The sequence below is a fragment of the Chiroxiphia lanceolata genome, chromosome 13, assembly GCF_009829145.1.
Source record: "Chiroxiphia lanceolata isolate bChiLan1 chromosome 13, bChiLan1.pri, whole genome shotgun sequence".
Taxonomy (NCBI): domain Eukaryota; kingdom Metazoa; phylum Chordata; class Aves; order Passeriformes; family Pipridae; genus Chiroxiphia; species Chiroxiphia lanceolata.
The window spans coordinates 20,666,462-20,681,296 of record NC_045649.1 but is presented as its reverse complement, the minus strand read 5'-3'; the positions used below and the strand labels follow the sequence as shown (position 1 = coordinate 20,681,296).

The following is a 14,835-nucleotide window of genomic DNA, read 5'->3' as shown; positions in this document are numbered from 1 at the left end:
CTCTTTTCCTATTTTGTGCTGGGAATAAAAGTCTGCCAAAAGCGATAAGAAAGCTCTGTTCATCAGAATCTCTTGACACAGTATTTTTAAACAGGACAGTAATGGAGAAGAGTCCTGGGAGTTTTGATTATTTATTTCATAGAAATAAATAATCTGTAATGGCATTTTAGTATTAATAATATTAATCTCAATGAAAATACATTTTTACATAGAAAAAATGTTTGATGTGTACATATGGATTTGCACTGGGAGAAAATGCACAGCTCACTATGAAAGAATGCTAGAGTAATATCTTTTCAATGCTTGTTGGCTTTCTAAGTCCTCTAATAAATTACAAAGTAATTTAATCATACTCCATAATTGCACACTCTTGAAGGAATAAACTTGAGATACAGACCATATCATGCTTAAAATACAATGATGTTGTGTATCACATACACTGATTGCACACAGGCACTAAATTAATGTCCCTCAGGCTGCCAGGCAGTAATAAATAAAGAGTAGGTGCTTATGACCAAGTGCACATTTTATTAAAAACTGAGAAATGTATTTTGACTCCAGCACACAGAACAGTTAAATGGTGACTTTCTTTTTTTTGGCTGGTTGAAATAAATTTCTTTTGAAATTTTGTTATCATCACCAAAATTAACTAATTTGGGATTAACTTTTCAATTTCAGTTGATAAAAGCAGTCAAAATGAATTTTCTAAGTCTTGATGCTCCAAGATGATCCTGTTGTGCTTGGAGAATCCTGTGGCCAGTGTGGTGTGTTGGTTATTTGTGCAGCCCCACAGCCCAGGGCCGGGTTTGCTGCGGGTGAGCAGCTCAGCGTGTGCTTATTCATACAATGCTTTAAGCAAACTAAAGCAATGACCAAAACTGCTGTTGGTTTGCTTGAGTTACCAGGATTGTGGATGATTAATTTTCTTTTAATGTGCAACAGATGTGCTTACTCTTTACAAAAAACCACTAATAGGCTCTGTTGTGAAATACTTGATCAGGGTTGGATCTTTTTCTATAGGCATTTGTTTTCCCCAGTGTCAAGATTTTGACTGTGGCATCATGTCATTCCTAAGGATAATTTTCTTTTTAGTCACTGGACTGCATATGTTTGAGAAAAAAAAGTTGCTAAAGTTTATGTTGCTTTAAAAGGTGCATTAAATTTCTTGAGCTCCAAATTTGGTTATTTGGTGTGACTTTTTTTATATAGGCAAAAATAGGCACACAGCTACAAAATAATTCCTATATATGGAGTCAAAATACAAAATAATTTTATATATGGAACCCAAACTGGTTTTTTTTGTGAACACAGTTCCTATTTTAGAGCACACTTTCAACATGGGAGACAATAAGTCGTTCTATTACACGAATAAAATCCTCTTGGCAGTTCACTGTGATTTTATGTATGTAAAAATATTTGATCATCTTATATTCATTTTCATTTGGAAACACAGTTTTTACTGGGGATTGCATAGATAAGAAAATTTCTGAAAAGTTCTACTTGCTGTCCTTTTGAGCTCCTCTCAAGCAGACAACCATGTTGCCTGATTAATGTTGAACTTTTATGTATTTTTTAAGACCAAGAGACAACTTGTAGCATCTGAGTTACTTTTCAACCACCTGAGCTGGAAGAAATTAAAGGTAAAGGAACTTTTTTTTGCAAGACATTGATATTGTCCATCTTTTCACTTAAGAAAGCAAAGCATAATTCTATCTTTCCGAGAGTTATCAAATTGATTCATTAGAGAGACAGGCTTTCATTAATCTGAAAAATGTATGCCATATTTGCTTGGTTATTGAATACTAGATATTCTGAAGGATGTGGGAAAATGCCCACTTAAAACTAAAATTAGCTTGTATCACTCTTTGTTCCATCTGTGTTCTATTTTGCTGCCAGAATGGGGAAAGAAGAGGTAGAAGGTTAGCAGTGGAAGTACTTGTAGAAAGCAGGAGTTATTAACCTTGGTGCTGTGTCAACAGTGTGTTCAGCTGCTACTGAGAAGAACCAAATGCTTGGGAAGGACTTCTCCGGTGAGTCTCTGCAAACCTGAGGTCCTTCTGGCTGATCCTTCTGCTTCTCACAGGTCAGGTCCTCGCAACATGAGCACCTCAGCAGGGTGATCCCAGAATTCCTTCAAATGTTGGTTCATTGTGCTCCCTCCTCAGAACTCTCTGTGCCTGTTTTGCAGACAGCACTATGACTAAAGCCATCTCCAGTGAGGTTTTGGCATGACCTTGAGCTTCTTCCAAGGGGCTCTGTGACCTTGGATGTGCTGTAAATGACAGCAAAGCCCCCTTGTGCAGCTCTTGTCCTGTGCTTGAGGGCCAGGCTGTGGCTCCTGTCCTTGCTGCACTGTGAGCAGACACACTGCCCATGGACCCCCTGCTCGGGGGGTCCTTCTGCACACAGAGATTATTGTTTCTCAAACAAGAGTTTAGAAAACTGCTTGTATTTCTTCACAGCTACAGTTCATTAATTTGCCTAATTGCATGCAATTAGGTAAACTACCCTAAATTTATGTTTAAGGATTTTTAAACTAATATTGGTTTGTAAGTTTAAACTTACAAGTTTATAATATTTTTTTCTAATATAAATATAAAAATATCTGCAGGGAGGGGGCAGAGGATGGAACAGGCTCTGCTCGGGGGGCTCAGCAATGGCACAGGAGGAACGGGCAGGAACTGATGCCCAGGAAGTTCCCCCTGAACAGGAGGAAGAACTTCTTTGCTGGGCAGTGACCCAGCTCTGAACAGGCTGCCCAGGGAGGGGGTTGAGTCTCCTCCCTGGAGATACTCCAGACCCCTCTGTGCCATGTGCTCTGGGCTGGCCCTGCTGGAGCAGGGAGGTGGGACCAGTGACCCACTGTGGTCCCTTCCAGCCTGATCCAATCTGGGATTCTGGGATTCTGTCAAGCTAGCCATTCATTTTTCTCTTACACTTTAAAGGAAATATAATAGAGTAAAGACCAGTCTTCCCGAATGTTGTTTCCTATTTAAGCTGGAATTCATAATATATGGAATAACATATTTATAGTTTAACATTCTTCAAGTTGGAGTTGAGCTAACTCTATTTTCAGTCTTAATGTTCTTCTGCTTTGCTTTCCTGTATGTTCCCCGTTATTCCTTAACTTTTTCTGTTACTGATCAGCTTTGATTTAATATAGTTAATTCCAGCATAGTCCAGGATCTAGAGAAGTCTCTGCTATCTGCTATGTGCTGAGGTCTTAAACAAGTCTGACCTACACAAAATCTCCATCTCTCCTCTGGCACATGCCATGTAAATTTGGATGACTACAGAATACTTCAGATGAAGTTGTTTACAGGTAATTTTAGTCATATTTTCCACAGCACTCCATTCTGTTTTAATTTTGTTTAGCAGTAAAAAGAAGTGGTGCTAAAGTTTTCCACACTTTGCTTGTTGCTTTGGACCATGGTCCTCCTAGAATTGAAGTTTATAGATACTTGCATCTTTTTTCAGTTTGGGGTTATTTTTTTTGGGGGGGGGGGGGTAGGTTGTGGGGTTTTTTTGGTTGATTGGTTGGGTTTTGTTTGGTTTTGTTTGTTTTGGTGTGGGTTTTTTTGTTGTTTGTTTTGTTTTGTTTTGTTTTCCTATTCTTCATAGGAACAAGGAAAAGGTTTCACTTGGAGACTTGCACTGGGGAAAAACTGGAGGGCTGTTGATGGAAGAGCTGTGGATGCAACCTCAGGTTCCCCCAGGAAGCTGCAGAGGAAGTTAAAGCTTTCTGCTGCTTTGTTGATTCCTACACATTCCTGATACCACCATTTATAATAGCAAATGGCTTCCTTCCAGCGTTGACTTTCCAGGTCTTGACAAATATATTCACATTTAGAGAGTTCATTATGTACATTATACATTAATATACCTCATATTCTTTTCTCCTTTGGGAACAGAGCAGGAAAGCATCCTGCCTTGCCTTTCTTGGCTTGGGAACACAAAAATGCTGTGAAAGTTGATTGGAGAATTACTCTTTTTTTTCCAATTCACATAAATCAGTATACTTGGAGAAAACAGTTAAAGATAAATTTAGCATTCTCAAGAAAATTAATATGTTAAACCTCTTTAGAAAATGTATTAGTTTATTTGCTCTCATGTTAGATGAATATAAGAGCATATTAAAGACATCATTCATACGCAGTTTTAGTGCATGTGAAACTTATGTCTCTCCATTACATGGCCTTTGGCTTAATATTTTTACCTCCAGAGTCTCTGCTATAAAGGTGGAGTTAATTTCTAAAACTGGTAATTTCACTGGGTTTGATTATCTATTGCATTATATCATAAAATTTCTATGATCTCGGATGCCCATTAAAGATAAACCTGGGTGAGTAAGAAAAAGCTCTCAGGTCATATCATTATCAAGGTATATTCCAGCTGTACTGATATAAAATATAACATATTCCTTGTGGAAAATGTCAAACAAATAGCTGTGGGCCGGAAAACATTTTCTTACTATTTCTGATATTTATAAAGAAATATGACCAAATATTTGAAAAGCCATAATTCTTTATCGCTTTTTCCTCAGGTGACATATTGTAACACCAGGCCTATGTGGTGGTTCTTGCAGAAAATTACAGCCTGATATCTTAAATTATAGACCAAATTACATGTCAAATGAAATTCACACAATACCATGTCTTTTTCTTTTAAAATTCCACTACCTGAAGCTGAAGAGCTCTACAGATTTAAACTTGTAGATTTTAGACATGTTTAAAAATCACTAAAGCTGTACTTTACCATGCTCCAAGCATTAGGAGTTGTCTCCATCTGAAGTTTAAATGTGCACCTACATTTTGTTTAGGTGCAGGTGGAATTAAAGCAGTTGGTCATTTATCGTCTTATCACATGATTTTACTGCATGTGTAATTTCCCTGGTGAAGTTTGAAATCAGATTTAGTTGATAGCAAAGAAAATATACATACAAGGAAAACAATCCATTAGGAAAAAGGAGATTGGCTAGGGGAGAGCAATGTGGTTTCCATCATTCTGGTATTTCAGGGTATTTTGTTTCCTGGTCCAACTGTTGAATGCTCCTCATAAGTGTTGCAACTTCTGCCTTTGCCTTAGGGTACTATTTTGCAGTTTAACTGTACTTTCAAAAAGATATATTTCTTCTGTGAAGCTTTTTCGCTGTGAAACATTTCCTAGTCTACTAAAAAACCCTTTTGAAAGTTGTCTTCAGGGAAGCTGATCAGAATACCTTTTTTACTGCCCATGCTTGTCAAAATGATACTTTACTAAGAATTTCTCGAAGAATCCCTAAATAATTACAGTAACAATTTAAGCAAGAAAACAATTTATAAAATGCTGACAGAAATTTTGAAACATCTAATTTCAAAAAAGATTCATTGCTAAATATGTATTTTGTTTTAATTTGAAATTCTTTTGTATTCACAATGTAAGTATAAAATTGTTTCATAGCAGCACAAATTTTGATATATAAAACTAGATTTAGGGAGTAAAAATTGCACTGATTTTTGTAAAACAGTTAAAAATCCCTAATCTGTTGTGGCTATGATGGTATTGACATTTTGATATAAAATTTAGAATGAATGGATTTTCCTCATTGGTTGTGTTTCTAAAGATTGGTGCATATGTTGCAGTGGAGCAATTCTTTTTTTCTTTTTAAATATCAAAACTTCCTACAAAATGCAAAATTTTTACTTTGACTGACCTTTTTCTCCATTAGTCTCTCAAACGTGTAATACTGTTTTGGTAGTCCTTTAAATTTCATTCAACATCTTCACATTATGGGTAGGATAATTTAGTGTTAAGGTTTTTGGGTGTGACCTGAATCCAGTTCTTGACTGAATTAAAGTCTGTCATCAGAAAAGTCTAATAAACAGAACCCTTATTCTATAACCAACCAGGCTATTTACTGAATCAGTTGAATGTATAAAGTGAGGATTAGAAGTTATTCAAATGGCGTCAGCAGTATAAATATCCTTCCAGATATAAACCTGAATGTATAAAATATAAATATGTGGAAATACATTGTGCTTAAACTTACATTTTCACTTAGGTCACCAGGCTTTGGCTGTCAGAGTGGCTGTTTTTAAGAGAATTGAGCTTGTTCAGCTCTTGGGGAAGTTTGAGATCTGTATGTGAATGGAAGTGCCCACATTTCAGGATGGAAACAGAGGATCTAGGAATCTGATGTGTGTTTAGTTTAGTATGTCAGGCTTAATCAATATTGCTGCTGGCAAACCCAAAACTTCTGCACAGGGAAATAGGAAGGGGAGAATGGAATTTGATTGTTTTTTACCTACACCATCTGTGGTTTTTTGCCATCTCCTCACAGCATGTTGTGGGTGCCACTGGGAGTCTCCAGCCCAGCAGCCTCTCGGGCATGGACAGCCCGTTTCCCTCTGCAGTGGGGCTGTGGTGGTGCCTGGCAGGGCAGGAGGCTGAATCCATGGCCCTGTGCAGTTCTTTGCTGTCAAATTAACTTTCCTACCTTGTGTTGTCAGCTCTAGAAGAAAAGAATTGATCTGCATAAAAGGAAGCATTTATTAAAATAGAAAAGAAAAAAGGTAAGGAAGGGGGAAAAAAACCTCTTGAACAAGTGTACACGTCTATTTATTGAAATGGCTTTCTTTGGAGCTCATTCCAGAGGTAATGCTGTACAAATTTTTTCACTAGATATTATTTGTTAAAAACATTCTGAATTATGTGAAGGTAGCAAAGGCTCTGCTTGTTTCCAGAACTAAAGTATCTCTCTGTTTATGCCACAGATCCCTCAGTGCTACAGCCCAAGAACACCCCGCTGGGTCACAGGCTTTCTGTGCTCGACGACGTACAAACCCTGGGTGAAAGGGAAAAACGTAAATCATACAGGTCGCTAAAGATTCACAAAAAAAGATCCTGGAGCCAAGCACGCAGGGTCAGGAGGGCACAGAATCATTTTATAGCAGTGGCTTGCAGGGTAGATCAGCTGGAATGAAGCTCCAGCCTCCTGCTCCCCAGGCTGGAGGGGCGGCTGCTGGACCTGCTCCCTCTGGAAGAGTTTCTCTCTGAACAGCTTTGAAAGTCAGAGCTCTGCACACATATATTAAAAATCAGACTGTACAAGGGGGCATGAGACAGATCTGTTGTTTTTTTTTTAATATCAGATTATAGAAACTGGAAATGTCAGGGAAAAGAATTTCAGTGAACGAAAATAGCAAGAGATCAAGAAGAGAAGCAGTTGGACAAGCAAGATACAGTGGAAGGAAATGAATACAGGCCTGGAAAATATCTGTACGGTCAGCCCAGTTTCCAGTGCTCGTGGGGGAGTTGAGATTAAAATGTCTAAAACAGAAACGGAATTTTCAGTTTATGATACAGAAAAGCACAGGCTGGAGCAATCAGACTGGAACGTATCCTTTGTAAGTTAAATTCAAGGCATAGCTCTGGAGCATTCCAGGGTAGCCTGTAGACTTCTATAACTGATTTTTAATAGCTCTTTTGACAATGCATGAGGGATTGAAGGAATAGGGTTGCAACCTTTTTTTACATTACTTCTTTCTGAAAGATTCTTAGCAAGCCAGGAATAGAGACTGAGAAGGTTTAACTCTTCGGTAGCACAGATGTTAGGGATGATTAATGAAGAATGATATCACCAAGCATCAGGACATACAGAGTGTATGCTAAGAATATCTACCCTGAAATTCACCCAAATGTGGTTTGGGGTATTAGAAAACTTCTGGAATTACGAACAATGACAAACCTAAGGATTCACAGCTGCTGAAGGCTGTGTGTGCTGAAGGCTGTTTTATTTTTATAAAACCTGACTAAAAAATATTTAGATGTGTAAAATGATACATAATTCTGTACCTGAAACACATGCCAAAAATGAAACATAACAGCCCATATAACTATATCATAATTTATGAGAGAAGGTAAAGATCTTCGAAAGGCAGAAAGGATTTTGAACATCTTTGTGTGTGTACCTGAGAGTATGTGTACATGAGAGTATGTGTGAAAAATATGAATTTCTAAGAGCTAAAAGTCCACCTGATGAGGTCTTTTTAGATGTCTCAAAATTAAACACATTAGACTGCCATGAAAATAATCATGAATTACATACACCCCTATAGCCCCATCTTGGGCAAACTCTGATGATTTCTTTTTAATGATTCCTATATTAAGTGATGCAGCCACTACTTGCCAGGTATTGTCGTGAGGCAATTTTTCTGTTGACATAATCGGGATTTATTTGAACTCCTGTCTCCAAAGGTATGATTAATGGATGTACACACGGAGTCCTCAAAGAGATTGTTTTAAAAATAGAGGCAGGTGATGATTGGTCAAGTATTTTAAAAATCCAAATGAGTAATTTTGTTTAATGAAGGTGAAGATGAGTAAGGCTTGGGCCTGTATTTTCACATGTCCTATACCCTGCACTGAGTGGTTTTCTTTTTTTTATCCCTGAAATCTATGTGTTTTGGGATGAATTAAACAATAAATGGATTCCATTTTTTTCCCTGTGTTTGAATTCAGTAGGGTCATACACAGGATAAAATTAGGATGCTGGTACCTGTTTGTCTTCATAATGCCTTTAAAAGTACATGTAAAAGGTAAAACTAACTCCTTTCTATGTACTGACAGCACATTTGGGTTAATATATTCACATCTCAACTTGTAGCCATATCTGCTGTTTTAAATGATTAAATGTTAGATCTGGTATTTACACTCGGACTGTGCAAAAGTCAAAGGGAACAATTTGTCAGCTCATTCATATTTTGCTTCTGAAGCCAGTTAACTAATCAGTCTAACAGAGAAAGAAGTAAGATAAATGGAAGCCATTCTCTTATGTAGAAAAGTGTACATGAAGATAAATTTTTCACATTTTGCTTTATTTCATCCACAGTTATCACTGTCGTAATTGCTTCTGAGCACTCAAGGTGCTCTTCAAGTTGTTTCTATGATCTGGATTGTTCAAGCTATTTTGGAAGGCTACTGGCTTGCAGCACTGAAATTCTCTGTATTCTTTTTTTCTCTATTCCAATTTAGAAAAAAATCCTCTATGTTTTTATATACAGGGTATTTACCAAATAAACAATAAAGGATCAAGAGCTAAGACAGCAGTTTCTGCTAGAAACAAACTTGCTTATAGGAAATCTTGAGCAAATTAAATCTTGCTCCAATTGCTAGTAGTCCCACTAGTTTATACTAAAGCTATGCAATAATCTAGGCTCAAATAACTTGCAGTAAGTTCTTCTCCTGCCATGGCTTCTACTGATTGAAGGAATAATGGGGTCATCACCCTTTGCCTCATCGAAAACCTGCAAGATGTCTATCATCATTTTCAGTTCATGATAGTAAGCAGGTATTTCTTGTTGCAACTCATGACCTAAATTATGATATGAAACCCCCTAAAAAGTCTAATTATTTTGAAAAGGGAACAGAGAAGTCTGTTTGAAATGCTATCTCAGTCATGTATTCATTGCTGCATCATTGCAGCCTTGCCCAGGTGGGCAGGAAGGCCAGTGGCACCTGGCCTGGATCAAAAAATAATGTGACCAGAAGGACCAGAACAGTGGTTGTCCCTCTATGTGGGGCACTGCTGAGGCCCCTCAAGGGCTGTGTCCAGTTTTGGGCCCCTCACAACAAATTGAGGGGTGTGAGTCCAGAGATGGGGAGTGAGACCAGAGAAGGAACAGAGCTAGGAAGGGGCTGGAGCAGCAGGAGCAGCTGAGGGAGCTGGGGGGGCTCAACCTGGAGAAACAAAGGCTCAGGGGGGACCTTCTGGCTCTGCAACCCCCTGACAGGAGGGGGGAGCTGGGGGGGTCGGGCTCTGCTCCCAGGGAACAAGGGACAGGAGGAGAGGGAACGGCCTCCAGCTGTGCCGGGGAGGCTCAGTGTGGACATGAGGAGGAATTTCTTGCTGGAAAGGGTGATCAGGCCTTGACTACCCAGGGAGATTTGGAGTCCCCATCCCTGGAGGTGTCCAAGGAAGGCCTGGCCGTGGCACTGAGTGCTCTGGGCTGGGGGACAAGGGGGGGATCAGGCACAAGGTTGACTCCATGGGCTGGGGAGTTTTTTCCAACCTTAATGATTCTGTGGTTCTGTGATCATATTGTGTTTTTTTATTGAGAACTCTTTAAAGCCTAAAGGAAAATACCAGGATTTCTAAAAAAGTCTTTCCCTCTGTTAACACAGAATCATTTTCTGACTAAATTAATTATAGTGGCATAGTTAGCCACATATGTAGTGTTCTCGTTAGGGTTTGAATCTGATTCTGTGCAGTGTGATTTTACGATGGATAAGCATCTGAACAGATAAGTAGACCCAAGGTAGCTGTATTAAAATTGCTGTAAAAGGTACACTAGTTTTCTCAGCCAGATTTCTGCGGTGGTAGACTGAGAGATTCTTAAATAGGCACGTTCCTTTTGGCACCCTGTGCACTTTAAAAAGAATTTCATTATAAAACTCCCTCAGCTTCATGCCAAAGGAATACAGGGGTGGGACTGGATTTCTTTCTTTTATGGTTTGTCAGAAATTTCTTGTAGTTTTACGGCATTACATGTTCAACCACTCCAGCTGATGTTTGAAATGTAAAGCTCAACAATAAGCTCAGAAAGGTAAATGCATGGTGTTCTTAAAATACTGATGCAAACTGGGCTTAGCTCAGAATTTCCAAACCCACATAATTTTTGAGTTTTAAGGCTCTGCAGGCCTTTTTAAAAACCCTTGCATGTTTAAATCAATATGTTTTGCTGGCAGTAGATTTCATGTTATTAGCCAAAAATATGTGGGTCATCACATACTTTTATAACCACAGAGTGAATTTAATTAATCATTTATTATAAAAATAAGATTTTTTTTTTCCTAAATAGAAAATTTAATTCAATTACCTGGAGTTTCATTCCTTCTTTCATACAATAACTTTGAGTAACTTTAAAGCTTGAATTTTTTCCCCCTGAGAAATCCAGCTTGGATTCTGCTATCTTGTTCTTTCTACTGCTGTAATTACAATATTCAATCAAGTTAGAAAAGTATTCTCCTGGAAAATTTGACAAGATAAGGAAAGAAGTTTTCATTTAAAATATTCTGTGATTTAAAGTTCTTGCTCCTGGACATTCCCATGCTCCACTGTGTCGGTGTATCTCCACTGATGTCTAATAGAAGGTCAGAACTGACTAAATATTCCTGGATTCCCTTTTTTTTCCCTCCAGTTTTTCAATATTTTGCTCAACATTTTTTGCTTGTTCATATTAAAGGGAATAAAAGTCAGCTTTTTTTCTCCACAGCTGATTTTGTGGAAGTGTTGTGCTTTTCCCTTGCCTTGACGGCAAACAGAAATCAATCCTTCTCTAACATTAATTCTGAAATTAATACCCACTTCTACTGGAGATTTTTAGAAGACTAAAAATATTGCATATGCATTAGCAATCAGAAGAATCTTTATAACTGATTGGACCCTATGAATGATATCAAACTGATATTCTACCTTTTGGATATTAAATATTCATAGAAAGTATATGGCATGCTTTCAAAAACAGTTTGCTTTTTGGCCTGACAGAACACATCCCAGTGTCCCTAATACTCTTGGGTTCATCTTCCATCAGGATGTAGCTATTACCAGACCCCAAATTTCAGCAGCTGATCTAGTGAATTGTCATTTATTGCCAAGTTAAAACAAAATAGTGTGTGAATGCAGAGAAACTGGGCTAACTTTTCAGTTGCTCTGTCCTTGCAGAGCACTACTACATTAATTACAGTTTCTACGTATCACTTCTAGGAAAATGGAGAAAAAAAAAAGAAATTTTAATAGGGTAATTTGCTCTTCTTGGAGTTGAGAAATGCAGGCAAATGTGATCTGCTTTTCATTTCCCAAGAAATATGGTCCTTTTAAAATAAGTCACATTTCTCTTTTGTGTCCTTTAGCCTACCCCAAGTGGCTTGCAGTATTTATCAACTTTAATCAACGTGACTGACAGGAAACCTGATAATAGAGAATAGCTGTCTCCACTGGTGGGGCAAAATCTTTTGAAATGTCAGTAGTGAATACACTGTATTTACATTTCTTTGGGATTCTCACTTTTAAAAGATTTTCATCTTTTACACTGGGGGGATGAAAGTAAAGGTTATTTAACTATACATCAGAAATTTTATCTGATGACAGTATGACAAAATATTCCTGCTTTCAGAAGGGCAAGATGCTGCCTCTCATCTCTGGTGCTGTTCCAGTGGCATAGCAAGCTCAGAGCTGCTATTTGTCCTCTAATATTGTAAGCTGTTCATCATCCAATTAGTGAGAGTCCTGGAGCTTTCTTTTCGAAATCCACTTTGGGTTTGGCTGGTATATTAATTCTGTGCAGAGATTTATACTGTGTTAAATAGAAACAATTAAAATTAGTAATCAATTACTTCTGGACTGTCCTGAGACACGTTGCTCTGGCCAAAGGCAGACTATGGCCAAATCCTCTGAGAAGGGCTGAGCTCTCTGGTTGTGCTGGGTCAGAGGGTGTTGGCAAGATGTGCTCAAGAGCAAAAACATGTTACGGCCAAACTAATCCCTTTGGTTTCAGTTTGTGAGGCCCAAAAGTTTGGAGAAATTTGGCTTAGTGTTATCTAAAGTGATCAGTGAATTTTTTGGGGCTCTGGCCAGCAGTTCCTCTCCTTCATCTGTTCTGAGTGTGGGGCTGCTAAAGCTGGGACCTGTGTTAGTGGCAGCAGTTATGGTCTCTTCTGCACATCTGCCCTGGGATAGAGCCCCTGGGTGCACCTGATTTTATACTGGACACTACACAGCACAACTGCTCAGACTGGGAAAGCTGAACTCTGGATCACAAGACCTTCTCTTTTCCTCCTGTTAAAGATTTGAGGAAAGCACCCAGTGAACTTTCAAAATAGTCACCCCAGTGAGCTTTCAAAATAGTCACAGGATCACAGAATAGTTCAGGCTGGAAGGGACCACAGTGGGTCACTGGTCCCACCTCCCTGCTCCAGCAGGGCCAGCCCAGAGCACATGGCACAGGATTGTGTCCAGAGGGGTCTGGAATATCCCCAGGGAGGAGACTCCAGCCCCTCCCTGGGCAGCCTGTTCAGAGCTGGGCCACTGCCCAGCAAAGAAGTTCTTCCTCCTGTCCAGGGGGAACTTCCTGGGCATCAGTTCCTGCCCATTCCTCCTGTGCCATTGCTGGGCCCCCCGAGCAGAGCCTGCTCCATCCTCTACCCTCTCCCAGATACTTACATAAGACTATATAAGATACTAGGTATATAAGAAAATAAATCTATATAAGATGCTAATAGACTCTGCTTTCTGGCATTTTATACCTCTGTACTCCTTTTTAATTTTACTTTATGTTTCCTTTGCATTAAACCTCCTTCTTGATATTAAGAAATGTTGGATTCTCAGTTGTAACTCTGCAAACATCAGAAGGCTTTAGAAAAAGAAAAGTCTGCATAAGAAAAACTGGAATCATGAGGAACAGCTGAGAGTGTCTTGTTTCTCAGTGAGATGAGCTTTGCTGATCCCTGTGGATCCCTTTTGATAACTCCATTATCCTACAGAGCTACTGACATCCTTATGGAAACATTTCTGCTAGCATTTCAGAAACTCAAAATACAGACAGTTTTGCTCTTGACTATAATTTTTAAGAGTATTGGTAAAAGTAATATTTTTAAATTATTCTGGAAAAAATCTATAAAATATTTTTTAAAAGTTTCAGGAAAAAATATGAATCAATTATTATTTATATTTTAATATCAAAAATGCCTTTAAAAGATATGAGAATTTATCACAATATTTTTCAAGGAGAAAGTTTGTATTCTCTGGCTTTTCTTTGAGCTTCAAACTTTGTAACTTATTTTTAATGAAGAAAGAACAAATAACTTTAACAGGAGAGTAATCAAGCTGTGGAGATCCCATCATGGCAAACACATTTTTACGAACATGGAACAACTAGAAACACCTACAACTCACCAATAATGGTGTTTTCCCCCCACTTTTCCCCTGTAATCTCTCAGTTTCGGATGGATATGCTGTGCCCAGAAGCCAAGTTATTAAGGCTGGCACATTCCTCTGCTGCCATTCCCCATCAGTACCTGAAAAGAGAGGAGCAGGAGACTTAGAGCATCTTTCAGCTGCTTTTGGGAATGTCCCACAGGCAGCACTGGGCATCTGGGGAAGGCTGAGGGGCACTGAGGGTCTGCAGGGATGGACCATCAATGACAGCTCCCGTGAGGGCTCAGGCTGAGGGGGAAACCAAGGCGGGGAATGTGCTTTCAGCACAAGCAGCTCCCGGGGTTTGTTGTGACAAAAGCCCTTGTGATTTTAAGCATTGGAAGTCCATTTCTTACTTCCTTCACTTTAAGATAAACTGTACCCAGCCATCCCCAAGCACTTGTATGACAAGCCTACCACATCCAGGATCTCCTCTGCCTCCTAAAAATGTGCATGGATGCTTCTGGAGAGACACTGAGACATCATTTTTCAGGGAAAAGGAAAACCTGATTTTGCAGCAGGTCAAGGAAGGACTGTGACCCCCCCAGCTGCTCTGCAGAAAGCAGTGTGGGTAAGTTTGCAGTGGAGGGGAGTTGCTGCTCTGGTTGTGTAAACCACCACCAAGGAGATTCAGCAACTTCTGAGTTGCTGCACAAACTCAGCTCTATTTTCCAGTTAATCTTCATCAATGCTTCTGTTTTCCACCGTATCTTCCAACACATTCAAATAAAAATACCCCTCAACACATAAGCAACTAATCCTGAAGACTACTGAAAGCACTTGGTACTAGAGCATTCAGGTATGTTGGGATTATTGTATTTTCACAGGCCCCACACACACCTGTGAAAGCTCTCACCATCTGAAAGTACCAGTAATCCACAAGA

At 39.0% G+C, this 14,835-nt stretch overlaps 1 long non-coding RNA gene across 1 annotated transcript; it reads right to left on the bottom strand.

Moving 5' to 3' along the window:
* Positions 1 to 12,681: 12,681 nt before the first annotated feature.
* Positions 12,682 to 14,462, bottom strand: LOC116793519. The gene is made up of 3 exons (XR_004359516.1): positions 13,931 to 14,462; positions 13,282 to 13,388; positions 12,682 to 12,814 (listed from the first exon to the last, which is right to left on the bottom strand). It is a non-coding gene; the product is annotated as an uncharacterized LOC116793519 (long non-coding RNA).
* Between the last annotated feature and the right edge of the window lie 373 nt (positions 14,463 to 14,835).